The sequence below is a fragment of the Octodon degus genome, unplaced genomic scaffold (genome assembly GCF_000260255.1).
Source record: "Octodon degus isolate 3935 unplaced genomic scaffold, OctDeg1.0 scaffold00292, whole genome shotgun sequence".
In the NCBI taxonomy this organism is placed as follows: Eukaryota; Metazoa; Chordata; class Mammalia; order Rodentia; family Octodontidae; genus Octodon; species Octodon degus.
In genome coordinates this window covers 580,272-594,746 of record NW_004524868.1, presented here as the reverse complement: position 1 = coordinate 594,746, position 14,475 = coordinate 580,272, and the positions used below count along the sequence as shown (strand labels likewise).

The following is a 14,475-nucleotide window of genomic DNA, read 5'->3' as shown; positions in this document are numbered from 1 at the left end:
ATCTAGATTCAGCCAATTCTTAAAAAAACTATGATCATGTGTGGCTTTGGAAGGACATCTAGACACAAATTCATGTACATACCTTTATGCCAAAGGTATATAGTAGAACTCCAAGAATTGCCAGTCCTAGCAGTTTCTTTTTTTAATTGTTAATTTTTTATTTTTTTATTTTTGTATTTAGTACAGGGTCTACAGAGTCTCACTGCACAGGTCAGAGTCATAATGATTCTCCTCTTTTCAGTCTCCCAAGAATTGGGATAATAGGCATATACCACCACATCCATTCTCAGCACTACCCAGGGTTGGGGCCAGCATGGCACACTGGGGATCATACCCCAAGTCCCTGCATCTGTCTAAGTAGGAGATTTAATCTGCTGAGCTATCTGACCAGCCCTCCTAACAGTTTCAACATTGCTCAAAAGTCCAAGTCAAAAATCTTCTGTAAAACTTAGTGAAAACTCTTAGCTATAAAAGCCTTGTACAAACGAATAGTGAGTTGAACACTCTAACATTCAATTTCACAAAATAGGCATTTCTAGTCCAAAAGTTATAAGTGGGCATACAAAGCAAAAGGATCAAGAGAATTCCAAAATTCACCAGGACAAAATATATGTCCTATAGTGCCATGTGCAGAATCTGAGTCAATCTGTGGCAAGATGAGAACCCCAAAAGGCTGGAGTGACTCCATCACTATGGCACTTATGGTCGGAGCTTCCATGTCTTCTGTCTTGAGTCAATTCTGCCTCTTCCTTGTAGTTTTCCACAGACAATCCATGTTCCCCAATTCTGAAAACATCTGGGGTCTCCATAGAACCTTTGGCTTGATGCAGCATCACACATTACCCTCGTAGTAGTAAAGTGCCTAGCCTCCCAGGACTTTTTCTGAAAGCTTGGTGGAAGTCTTTCTGAGCTCAAACTCTTACATTTTGCATATACCTAAAATCAGTGACCCCCATGGATGAAGCCAACTCTTTTGCCTATTTTGGTAGTGGGAGTTGAGTGCCTCAATTACTGGGCTTTCTGAATCAAGTTCCGAGGAACAAATTCACAAGTTAGCTGCCATTCTCAAACATGGTACTCTGGAACTATTTTCTCAAATCAAAGTATCTTTTTTTTTTTTTTTGGTTTTTTTAGAGAAGGGTCTAAGTTGTATTCAGGGTCTCACAACTAGTTCAGACTCATAGTGTTCTGCCTGTTTACAGCCTCCCAAGGTAGGCTCGGGAGATCGAACCCCAGCCCCTGTGCCTGCTTGCAGGCACTGTAATCTGCTGAGCTATTTGGCCAGCCCACAAATTATCTCACTTTTGCAATTTTGACTCTTCAAAGGGTGTAGTTCCTGCTGCTTTTCATGATGCCTCGGGCTATCATTCTATTTTCCTAATTCTTCTTAGCCATTAAGATCTCTGCTGTTCTATCTCTGCAGTGTACAGTTTTGCTAGAACTTTCTTTCTGTCCAAATTCACATTTTAAATCGTTCTCCTGGGCTTTTTACTCCTGATTGTAAACATAAAATTGAAAAAAAAAAAAAAAAAGTAGCAATGCCACCACTTTAACATTGCACTGACTTGAAATTTCTTCTTCAAGAATAGTTAGTCCATCACCCTTAAACTTTGTGTGTGTGTGTGTGTGTGTGTGTGTGTGTGTGTGTGTGGATGTGTGTGTGTCATATCAATTTTTTTTTATTTTCAGCTACATAAACATCTCTCTCAGGGAATAAAATAATACTTGTGTATGTGTTCTTATAATTTCTGAAAACATTTTAAAACCAAACATATCTCCATTTTACAGAATTGTGATATATAAAAAGATGTATAAGCTATATTGTTTTTCAGAAAGCAGGTAGTTACACTGCAAACCTGATAAACAAACTTGCCTAGTTAAGTAAGTGTTACAAAATGAAAAACTGTTGTTCAGAGGTCTTCTGTTGAAAATACTTCAGAGCTTCAAAGGATTGTTTAGCTTCCTCCACAAAGAGCTACCAAGTTTTTTTTTTTTTTTTCATAATATCCCTTGGTTTTATCCAGAACGCCTTGGCTAAGAGAGATCCCATACATCCTCTGATAGTATACTTTGATATTATTTGTGTCACTTTCCTTGCAAGAAACCGTGATTTTGATTAATGCCTTATGACATGTTATAGCTCCCTTCATTGCCTCATGAAGATCCTCAACAAAGAAAGTAGGTGTGCTTGTGGCACATTTCATGATGGCTGTGACTGAAAGTGCCATAAAAAGCCTCTCTTGAGTTCTTTAGAAGAAGGTAGAAAAATAAAACTTCTTTTAAAATGGCAATGGTATCAGAATTCCTCAAACAGGCCTACTTTATTGACAATCAAGAACAGGAATATGTTCAAACTGTAAAAGCACCCAAAGCTGGTCCTGGGTCAGCCAGGAGACCCTACTGTGGTTTTAATCCTTCCTCTGATGTTGAGGCTTTGCACAAAGTCATAGCAGTAAAAGGTGTGAATGAAAAAACCATCTCTGACATGCTGACAAAGAGAAACAATGCCAATTTTCAACAGATCGAAGCAGCCTACCTCCAGGGAAAAGGGAAGGCATTGAATTAAGCTCTAAAGAAAGTCCTCACAGGTCATCTAGAAGAAGTGGTTTTAACTTTGTTGAAAACTCCAGCCCAGTTTGATGCAGATGAGCTCCATGTAGCCATGAAGGGTCTTGGAACTGATGAAGACACCCTCACTGAAATTTTTGGCATCAAGTGAGAATAGAGAAATCAGATAAATTAATAGAGTCTACAGAGATTAACTGAAAAGAAATGTGGCCAAAGACAGCACCACAGACACATCTGGAGATTTCTTGAAGGCTCTGATTTCTCGTTAAGCATGATCAATGTGAGGAATGTGGTATGAATAAAGACTTGGTGGATACAGAGCCAGGGAATTATATGAAGCCAGAGAGAGGAGAAAGAGGACAGACGTGAATATGTTCAGCACCATTCTGACTACCCGCAGCTATCCCCATCTTCTCAGAGTGTTTCAGAGATACACGAAGTACAGTGAGCATGACATGAACAAGGTTCTGCACCTGGAGCTGAAAGGTGACATTGAGAGGTACACCCTTAATCTTAATCTCAAGCTGTAGTTTCCCAATTAATATTGAAGCTCCACAGTCACTATTAGGGTTGATGGGATCAATATCTGATGATGCATGTCACATAAAAAACGATGCCTGGTGATTCAAGGGGAGGGTTGGTGAACACTATTTATTCAAAGATTATTAAAGAAAATAAGGCTCTTAGATGAAGAAGAAAAAGATCATTTGCGAAAAGTACATGTAACTGTTGGAATGATAGATTCAATGTTCATTTGATGTGAGTTTGAATTATCTTGTATTCTGATATTCATAAAGCAGTAGGATACACTGTTTCCACTTATTTTGTCACTCTGTTGGTGATTTCTTTTGATGTGCAGAAACTTTTCAAGAGGAAGAGGTCCCAGTGTTGATTCTCTGAAGGATTTCCTGTGCAGTTTGATTTTTGTTCATAAACTGTCTACCTACCTCTATTTCTTTGAGATTTCCACCTACTTTCTTTTCCAGGAGATTTAATGTTTCTGTTTTAATGTTTAGATCTTTCATCCATTTTGACTTTAGCTTAGTGCATGGTGATAAACCTGTGTCTAGCTTTAGTTTTTGGCATGTGAACAGCCAGTTTGTCCAGCATCATTTGTTAAAGAGGCTATCTTTCTTCCAGGGTGTATGCTTGGCCCCTTGATCAAAGATAAGGTGAACGAGTGTGTTTGTAGTTGTATCTACTTCTTCTAATCTGTTCCATTGATCCTTGGGTCTAGTATTCTGTCAGTACCATGCTGATTTTATAGCAGCAGCTTTGCAGTATAATTTCAAGTCAGGGATTGAATGACTCCAGTCTTGTTTTTGTTGCCCAGGATTGTCTTTGCTATTCTAGATCTTTTCTGGTTTGCAATAAATATTAGGAAATTTTCTTTAGCTTTTTGAGTTATGTAGATGGTATTTTGATAGAGGTTACATTAAATTGTTATATCAATTTTGGGAGTTATTTTCACAATGTTGTTTATTCCTATCCAGGAGCAAGGAATCTCTTTCATCTTTTTTGAAATCTTTTCTTCAATATTTTTTTTCAAATATACAATTGTCATTGCATAGATATTTTATTTCCTTCATTACAATACTTTCTAAGTATTTTATTTCTTTGGATGCTACTGTGTAAGGTATTATTTTTCCAATTTCTCTCTCAATGAGTTTGTTATCTGTGTAGAGGAATGCTATTGATTTTTGGCTGTTAATTTTGTATCCTGCTGTGACACCATATTTGTTTGTTAATTCTAGGAGCTTGTTGGTTGAGATTTTTTTGGTCTTTCAAGGAAAGTAACATATGTGAGAATATTTTATCTTCTTCTTTACCTGTTCATATTACTTTTATTTCTCTCTCTTGCCTAATGGTTCTAGCTATTGAGTCCAGAACTATATTCAATAGTAGTGATAGAGGACATCCTTCTCTTGTACCTGATTTGACAGTAAAAGCTTTCAATTTTTCTTCATTTAGAATTATGTTTGCTGCTGCTTCGCATTGGATAATTTTTTTCCAATTGAGGTAAAGGCCACCTATTCTAATTTTCTACAGGACTTTGATAAAGAATCACTGTTGGACTTTGTGAAAAGCTTTTCTGCATCTATTAAGATGATCATGTGGTTTTTCGTTTTTGGCTTTATTGATTTAGTGTATTACACTTATGTATTTGTATATGTAGAAACATCCCTGCATCCCTGGGATCAATCATAGATGTTAATGGTGTATAATCACTATGATGATGTGCTGTCTTCTATTTTCTAGTATTTCATTGTGGATTTTTGTATCTATGTTCATGAGGGTGATTGGTCTGTAATTCTCTTGTCTTTTTATTGAATCTCTTTCCTATTTTGGTGTCAGCAGAGAAATTGCCTCCAGGAATGATTTTCATAACACTTGTTCCTTTTCACTGTCTTTGAAAAGTTTGAGAAATGTTGGGATTAAATCTCTAAATTTCTTGTAGAATTCAGCTGTGATTCCATCAGGAGTCTTTTTATTATTTTAATTTTTTATTACATTTTCATATTCATTGGCTGATATTGGGTTATTCGGAGTTTTTATATCTTCTTGATTCAGGTTTGATAATTTGTACCTATCTAGGAATTTCTCCTTTTTTTCTGTCTTTGATAGTTTGAGAGTAAATATTTTCAAAATAGCTAATAATGATGTAAATTTTCACAGAATCCATAGCAATTTTTCCTATTTCATTCCTTACTGCTTGAATTTGGGATTTTTATTGTCCTATTTTTGATGAGGTTGGCCAGGAGCATATCAATTTTATTTAGTCTTTCAAAGAACCACGTTTTGGAATTCATAAATTCTTTGTACTTTTCTTTGTTTCAGTTGTATTAATTTCTACTCTAGTCTTTATATTTTCCCCCCATCCTTGGGCTTTGAGCTTCATTTGCTCTTCTTTAAAAAAAAGTTAGAGGTGCAGTGCAAGAGTATTTATTCATGGTCATTCTGTTTTTATAATGTTTGGGCTCACCACTATAAATTTCCCTCTGAGAACTGATTTCACTGCATCACACAAATTCCAGTAAGTTACATTTGAATTTTCATTACATTGTATATATTGTTTAATTCTTTGTTTAATTTCATCTGTAACTCACTGGTTGCTGAGGGGGGAAATTATTATTTAATTTCCATATGTTCATGGAGTTTTTGTAGTTTCTTTGTTGTTAATTTCCAGTTGAATTACACTGTGGTCAGATAATATGCATGGGATAATTTCTGCTTCCTTGTATTTGCTTTAGCATGCTCTATGGACTAGTATGTAATCTATTTAAGAAAATGACCCTTATGCAGCGGAAGAGAATGTGTATGCAGATGATTTGGGGTGGAACACTATATACATCAACTAAGTCCATTTATTCAAGGTTAGCTTCAGTTCTGCTCCTCTTGGCTCTTTTTTTTGTCTGCTTGACCTGTCTTTGAGACAAGGGTGTGTTAAGGTTTCCTGCTAATATTGTCATATTGGTTATTAGATTTTTCCTTTAAAATTGGTCTTATATAATTGTGTGCTTTCATATCAAATGCACACATATTTATGACTATTATCTCTTCCACTTGGATTTTTCTCCTAGCCAGTATGAAGCAATCTTATTTATCTCATTTAATCATTCTTGATTTGAAGGTCAGATTGGCTGTAAACAGAATAGCTACTTCTGCTTTTTGCTGGAGCATGCAGCATTGCTTCCATCATTTGACTTTCAGCTTATGAATTTCAAGGGTTAAATGTACTTCTTTAAGATAGTATATTGTTGGATGTTGTTTCATAATGCACTCTGCTGATCTATTTCATTTGCTAGGTGAATTGAGTCCATTTGCAATGGTGCTTATAATCAATACTCATATACTTATGAATGTCATGTTATTTTCATGCTGTTCATTCCCTACTTTTCACCTGTGCTTCATTGTTTGGCATGCTGTTATGTTCTTTCTGTTGTCTTACTTGGAATTGTGGACATTTTGATCCTTTTCTAGAATGTCTTTTGGTACTCTGTGTAGGGATGATTTGGTCGTCATGAATTTCTTTAACTGTTTTTTTTTTTTGTGGAAGTATTCTAATTCTCCATTAAACTTGAAAGAGAGTTCTGTAGGTTGTATCAGTCTGGGTTGGACCTCATTATCTTCTTTACTTGATGGTTTGTGAGGAGAAATCTGCTGTTATTCTGATGGGTTTTTCTCTAAATGTGATCTGTTTCTTTTCTCCAGTGGCTTTTATTATGTTGTTCTTGCGGTGAATTTCTGAAATGTTGATTACTATTGTCCAGGTGCAGTTTTAATTGGGTTGATACCATTTGGAGTTCTATATGCCTCCTATATCTGAATGTAGGATTGTTTTGCCAAGTTTAAGGAGCTTTATGCTATTATTTCTGCCTATATTCTTTTTATGTCATTTGTGTTGGTGCTTTCTTTCTCTTTGATATTTATTCATTTTATGTTGTTCATTTTTGCATCATCTTACAGCTGTTGTATTACTACTCCTGGATCTTTGTTGGTTTTTTAGAGATTATTCTTTCCTCATCACTAGCTGCAACACTATCTTCAAGGTCTGAAAGTCTATCTTCACCTTCATTCAAATGATTTTGCCAACCTTTAAGGGAGTTTTACTTTCCTGTATATATCTTAATATAAATAGGCTGCTTCAGGCATTCTATTTCTTTCCTATATTCCTCATTCAATGTTTTTGTCATTTTTCAATTCTCCTCTATATTTCAATCACTGTCTTCTTCACAAACACTTAGTAATGTTTTCTTTATAGTTATTTCCTTTTTCTAACCTGGGAGACTATATAATCTGATTTTCTCCATACCTTCCTGCTGTTGTTTCTTACCTTTAGTTGTTATTTCAGAGATTTCAGGTGCTTGACTTCCATTTTCTTCTAAGCTGATGTTTCCTGGGTTTGTGGGTGAGTGTGGTGCCTGAGATTGCCTATTGTTCCTTTTTTAAATTTTCTATTTCAGAGACAACTCTTTATTTTGATTTCTGTGATAATTTTTTTGTGAAAGTTTGATAGTATGTAGCTGTATCACTGCCATCAGAACCTCTCCGTAAAGGGTCTCTTCTTGAGGTATCTCTCCTGTGTCAGAGATTCTTGTTTTGTGTTTGTCCCAAGATTTTGCCTTCTGTATTGGTTCAGAATGAGATATTGGTTTCAATTTCACATGGTCTTCCATCCTTCATATAGGTCTTTGATGAGGTTATTTTATTATTAATAGTATCATTTATTTATTTATTTCACCGCAGGGTCTCACTACACAGCTCGGACTCATAGTGATCCTCCTGATTTGTTCCTCCCTAGTTCTGGGATTACAAATGTGCACCACCATGGCTGGACTCCATCTGCTGATCAACAAGCCGGGGAAGGGGGGATGAGGGAGGAGACCAGAGCAGCATGTGCTGCCAGGAATTCAACCCTTGCCCCTGCACTTACCTTAGCAAGTGCTTAGTCCACTAAGCTATATCACTCACCCTTTTAGTGAGGTTATTACCCAAATACCTCTCAGCATTTTTCCTCAAGGGAGAACATGTGGTTAAGGCAGACATGGTATCCGATTTGCAATAGTACAATTAGTGATATTAATTACAGCTAGTTAAATTTAGAAATTGACAATTACTTTTATAACTAATGATTTTGTAGTTTAGACCATAGGAGGAAACATTATGTCACATAACAAAGCAGATAATAAATTGGGAATTTGTATTTAAATTAGTTCTTTTGAGCTCTGTCTGGACACCTCTCCTTGATGTAGCTGGAATCTTACAGCCAGATTAGTTCACCCAAGTTATTGCCTGCTACCTTTGTGCTGCAATATCTTTCCATAGATGATCCCAGTCTAGCCCTACTGGGCCTAGCAGTATACCAAGTTCTCCCAAACTCAAACCCAGGAAGATCCTGGCTTGGGTCTCGCTGTTGTGCTCCACTCCTTACAAGTGTGCCCTGACAAAGTAAACCAGGCCACTCCTCCTGGATGTGCCCTGCTGAATTGTACTTGTTGGCTCCTTCCCAATCTCTCACTTTATCTTGATCATGTAAATTAAAATTTGTTTTAACAATTTTACCCTTTTATCAAAGACCTATAAAGAGTGCAATGTACTGCAGCTAACATGTAGGCTTGAATGTAGGTGAAAGTCAAGGGAAAAGAAAAGGCAATGACTTAGGTCAGAAAGAAAAGAAGGATGTAAATAATAATGTGTGAAATAGACATCAAATTTTGTTCATATTAGTTTTGTGTCTAAGTGCAAGAGAGATGAAGAGAGATTTGAGAGAATATTTGTAGGTTGAAGAAAAAGGAAAATAGAGATAGGAAATTGTAATTGGAACTTGAGAGAAACTACTAAGTTGTGAGAACCTGTTCACATACTGATGACCTGTGTTGGGACCCTCAAAACCCACTTTTGATGTCCATTTCCCTGACATGCCCATGAGAGGTTGTGTTTAGAGGAAAGCATAAAGCATATGTAAATTTTATTCTCACTGTACACATTTAGAAACATCCCATTTATGTGCTAGATAAGAGGTGAAAACAAAATGGAAGTAATGGAATAAGAAAGTGAGAAAAGGAGGTAGAAAATCAATGCCACAGAACAACACACATATGCTTAAAGAACACAAGTAAAGCATCCTCTCAATCCTAGTTGTATTACAGCCTTAATTCAGCCAGTGAAGACTCTCTTATATTTAAAATTGGTAAGATTTGACTTGTAGGTGAAGAATAAATGGATTTCTAAATTAGGATTTTTTTTCTGAAATTAGTGGGGTCTACCACGCAGCAAGTAAACACTGAGCAATGGGTAGTGAAAAGAATAACCTAAAGCATAACTCTCCAAGAATTTTTGGGGAAAATGAGTTAGTGCCTAGCATAGGGGGTGCTCCAATTCCTTTTCTCTTCTTTTTGTACTATATGTTAGCAGTCCCTAAAGTTTATACTTACCTTGAGGAAAGGGTAGAAGAATCTAACAATCTTTTTTCATTTTTGAAAATCCACCTTACCTTCTCTCCTGATTTCTTCCCACCTCTGCCAAAAATCCTTTCCCTATTTTCATTAATGTTGCTATTATTAATCTTATATCATGTTGATAATCTATAATGTTTGTATTCATTGAGCTCATTAGACATGGCATGGCTTTAATCTACTTATTTTCCATTGCACCTCCCTTTTCTCACCCACATCATTTGGCTCCCTTCCCATTTGCAATAAATCTTTCCCTTTATGTTTTACCCATTCTTTATCATGCTGTTTTTTCTTACTCAAATGAGGATGGTATACAGTATTTAAACTTCTGTGTCTAATTTATTTAACTTAACATTATATTTTTCAAGTACACCAATCTTGCTAAAATATCTCAAATTTGTCCTTCATAGTATTATGTATAGATACCATATTGTCTTCCTTTAATCATCTGTTGATGGGTATACAGGCAGCTTTTAGGATTTAGCTGTTATAAATTGTGCTACCATATACATTGACATACATGTGTCTAGAATCAAGAAATGGGACACATCAAATTAAAACCTTTTTTAGAGAAAAAAATCAGCTTGTCCGTGAACAGACTACTTGAATGGGAAAAAATAGCAGGTATTTTCCAAACGACTAATATGTACTGTATATAAAGAATTAAAAATTTAGGCCCCAAAGTAAAAGTTCTAATCAAGTAATGGTATTGTGAAACAAACATACATTCCGCAAAGCAAGAATTGTAAATGGCCACCAAACATATGAAAAAATGTTCAAAAGCAGATGCCATAAGAGAGTTCAGGTTAAACAATGCTAAGCTTCCATCTTACACCAGAAAAACATACAATCGTGAAAATCAAAAAAATAACAAGTACTGGAAAGGTTGCAGTGAAAAAGGAATACTTCTAACACTGTTGGCAATATAATTATAAACTAGCAAATAATTGTGCAGGGCGGCATGAAAATTTCTCAATGAACTGAAATTGGACATTTTAGGACCTAGCCATCCCCTTCTAGCTATGTTTTCCAAGATACTGTATTGCTACTGCCTTTCTCACCACAGTTTCCCATTCACATCTCTGCTCATGCCCATACCCTGAAACCATGGGTTGTCATTGTTAAATTCAGGATTCCAGTCAAGATTTTCACTTGCTTTCAGGTTTCCCAGGGACCTAATGGTGCTTTCTCAAACACTAGCTGGCTTTCAGTTTCTCCAGTGTCCTGATTGTAAATGCCTCATTGCTATTATTTTTCCCAAATGGAGTTCGGGGAAAATGAGAATTCTATTCCAGAGACTTGGCTGCCATTGAAGAGCTTGCTCTCTCCCTTAGGATTTAGCTCTCCCAAAGTGGCCATGCTCACTACTGGTAGGGTACAAAGTGTTCTTCAATCCAGGGACAGCCCATCTCCCCAATCACTCCTTCCTCATACGACATTCAATCTGGTGAGCTTCTCCTCCAGTTTTTTCTTCTGTATCCGGCTTCTTTTCTCCCCTCATTTTTGGGCATCTGAGGTTCCAAGAGTACTTACAGAGATTCTCACTTGTACAGTTATCTCAAGTCAAGATTGAAGGAAAACAAGAAACATGTTTTAAATTGCATTTAATGCCTAACTAGTGAAATTCAATTTATGTGCTTGTAGTGAACACTTGATTTACAAGCTCAAACTGATTGTATCACAACTTGGCCAAGTCAAGACTATTTTTCCCCATACCAAATAATAGAAATATCCATTATGTGTTCCAAACCTCCCAAAGCACACCTGTTAAATTTTAATAATTAAAAGTGTTTTATAATGACCATAACTTATCAGAAAAAAGAAATTTTCCCAGTGTAGTCATGAAAAACTATAAAATGTGCCCAATTTACCAGAAACAATAATTTCATACTGTGATTACCATTCAAGTTGACACCTTTTATTTGCAGGAAGGGAAGATGAAATAGAAGATAGTTACTGTTTGAAAGGCGAACCCACTTTGAGAAGAATATCAAGGATATCGCTTTTGGTGTCCTTTTTGTCCTTGGGAGAAGCCATACATCTCTAGGACCTGCTTTTGTTCACTAGGTCCCAACTTTTTCAGAACAAAAAATTGGTCTGAAGTGGTCTATTTCTGTCTTCTTTACACTGTTCTTTTCAATTGTTTTTGCTTTATATTCCTTCCCCTATTTCCTTGCCTTGTTTTATAGCTTTTGGAGACATTTTGACAGCAGTAATCATAGTGATTATACAAAGAACTGATCAAGCATCCCCAAACATTTGCACCTGGGCTTGGATTCATGCTTATGTAAGCTTGCCTGTGTTTTGATGGCATCATGACTCTTTGTTCACAATGGTACAAGGAGCCAGCTTTTGCATCATAACTCAAGACTTTTGTCTTAAGTTAAAGGTAACATTCCAGTTGCAACTCAAGTTGTTTGTATGTGATGCTGGTCATAATTTACCGTCTATCTATCCACTTTGATGATATATCCATTCAAGTCTTTTTGATATTTTAGATATTCACTTTTGTTTTCATAAATACGTTAAAAAACTACCCAAAATCTACAAAATATTTTGAATATGCTTGCAAAAAATTATTTGTAATTTAATGTTTTTATATATTAGCTTTGGTATTTCTCTATATTTATTTTCTTTTATCGCTTATAAATTTTATAGTTTTATAAAAAATTAATATGTAGATTGATATATCCTCAATTTTATGCCTAAGATGTGGAAGCCCAATTATAATGGCATCTGATCATATTTTTAGTTTTTTTATTTTTAATATTAAGGGCTTGGGGAGATAGCTCAGTAAATAAGCACTGGCCTGGCAAGAGCAATGTTCTGAATTCAATCCCCAGTACCACAAAAAAAAGAAAAAAATTAAATGTTAATACACATGACATCAGTAGATTTTTAAAATCTATTTATTTATTTATTTATTTATTTATTTATTTTGTACAGGGTTTCACTGTGAAGCTCAGACTCAGTGTGATCCTCCTGTCTCAGTCTCTCCAGTACTGGGATTACAGGTGTGCACTACCATAGGTTTCAGTGGACCTCACGGCATGCCCAGGGTTTTGAGGATGGCATGCCATGTGGTACAAGGGATCAAAACTGGGCACTTCTGCTTGTCAGGCAGGTGCTTACACTGCCAAACTGTCCTCCCAGCCCTGCAGTAGATTTTTTGATGAAAACACAATCACCTTAATCACCACTCATATGTAGCAGAAATATATTTCTGTTATGGCAGTGTATTATTGATATTTACATGTAGAACACATTTTGTTCATCTATTATTTTGTTGCTTCCACATGTTGGTTATTGTGAATAGAGCTACTATGAACACAAGTGTGCAAATAATTCTTAAGAACTCATGTTTAACATTTGTGAATATTAATCAAGGACTTATATTACAAGCATGGTTTTAGTATTGTTCATTGCTATTCACATGTAGTTACTTAGTTCACAGATATCAGCATGTATAGTTAGTCAGGGATAGAATTCTACCAATTAACTACTAGTTTCAAAAACATGATGGAGATCCTTAGTACCACTGCCATAACCATTTTGTGTATATAAATGTATGGTTTTGCCCCTTCCATGTTTCCTAACTTTTTTTCTTGCTCTCTTTATTATTTAATACTGAAGTTCTCACTTTTCATTTAACTGTGTTATACCTTTCAATTTCTATTCCTTCTTTTGAGTTCTTACACTACAGAGACTATACAATATTTACACATGTAAGTTTGGTTTATTTCACTTATGAGTATCTCTTCAAGTTGCATCTACTTATATATGAAAAGTTTGAGTTTATTATTCTTTGCAACTGAGTAATACTCCATTGTATAAAAACATCACATCTTTTTCATCCATTCCTCAGGTGGCAGACATTTTTGGTTGCTTCCAATATGTGGTTATCACAAATTGTGCTGTATGAGGTATAAAAAGTAAAGTCATATTAGTATACTGAGCTGTAAAAGTTTCAAGTCAAGAACTTCTGACATTGCCAGTTCTGCTGATAACCTACTACTATTATGGACTATTGGACTATATTGGGTTATTTTGCTGAATTCACACACCTACCATATTTGAATGGCAATGAAAAACCCATCTCTGACAAAAGAAATCAAGAAGGATATAAATAAAGGATAATTTTGCAGTAAAAATATATATGTATATATAAAATACAATAGATACACAACTACTTTCTCTTAATTCAATGAGAAGAAAGATTTATACTAATAGTATTTAGACAAGATATCATATCTGAATCTTGAACTCTGAATAACTACTATGAAGACAACAATATGCAATATATTAATGATTGTAACTATCCTACTAACCTGTTTTGGAACTGTCTTGTTGCTATTTTTTTTCATTAAAATTAATTTTTAAAGAGGACTGAGATTCTTGAATCACTTGGAATATTTTTTAATCTTTTTACAAATCACCACATTATTTCCCATAGTGATCATAATATGGATTTTTTTAATGTATTTGGTACAGGGTTTCACTACACAGCTCAGACTCATAGTAATCTTCCTGTTTTAGCTCTCCCCTCCCCCCCCCCGCCAACGCTGGAATTACAGACATGCACCAACACACCTGGTCTCCTTTTCCAGCTCAACAAGCCCAGGGGTAGACTGGTGTGGCATGTGCTGCTGGGGATTGAACCCAGATCCCTGAGCTTGCCTAAGAACGTGCTTAATCTGATGAGGTATCTCACTGGCCCAGTAATATGGACCTTGTATGCTGAGACTTTCCTTATCAATTTTCCTTATCAGTTCCAAGTCTGTATTGTATGTTTGTGCACGAGTGTGTGTGTGTTTGTGTATGTGTGTTCATGTGTATTCTTTGGGAATTCTAGTAAACCACCATCATGTATGTAAAGAGATAGAGTGTCTTACCCATTTTTGTATTATTTGTATGAATTTTAGATAGTACGTATCTACAAATATCTGCAACA

General features: G+C 35.6%; 1 pseudogene; it reads left to right on the top strand.

Annotated features, from left to right (window-relative positions):
- The first annotated feature begins 2,284 nt into the window (after positions 1-2,284).
- On the top strand, positions 2,285-11,470 carry LOC101584927 (annotated as a pseudogene).
- Positions 11,471-14,475: the final 3,005 nt, after the last annotated feature.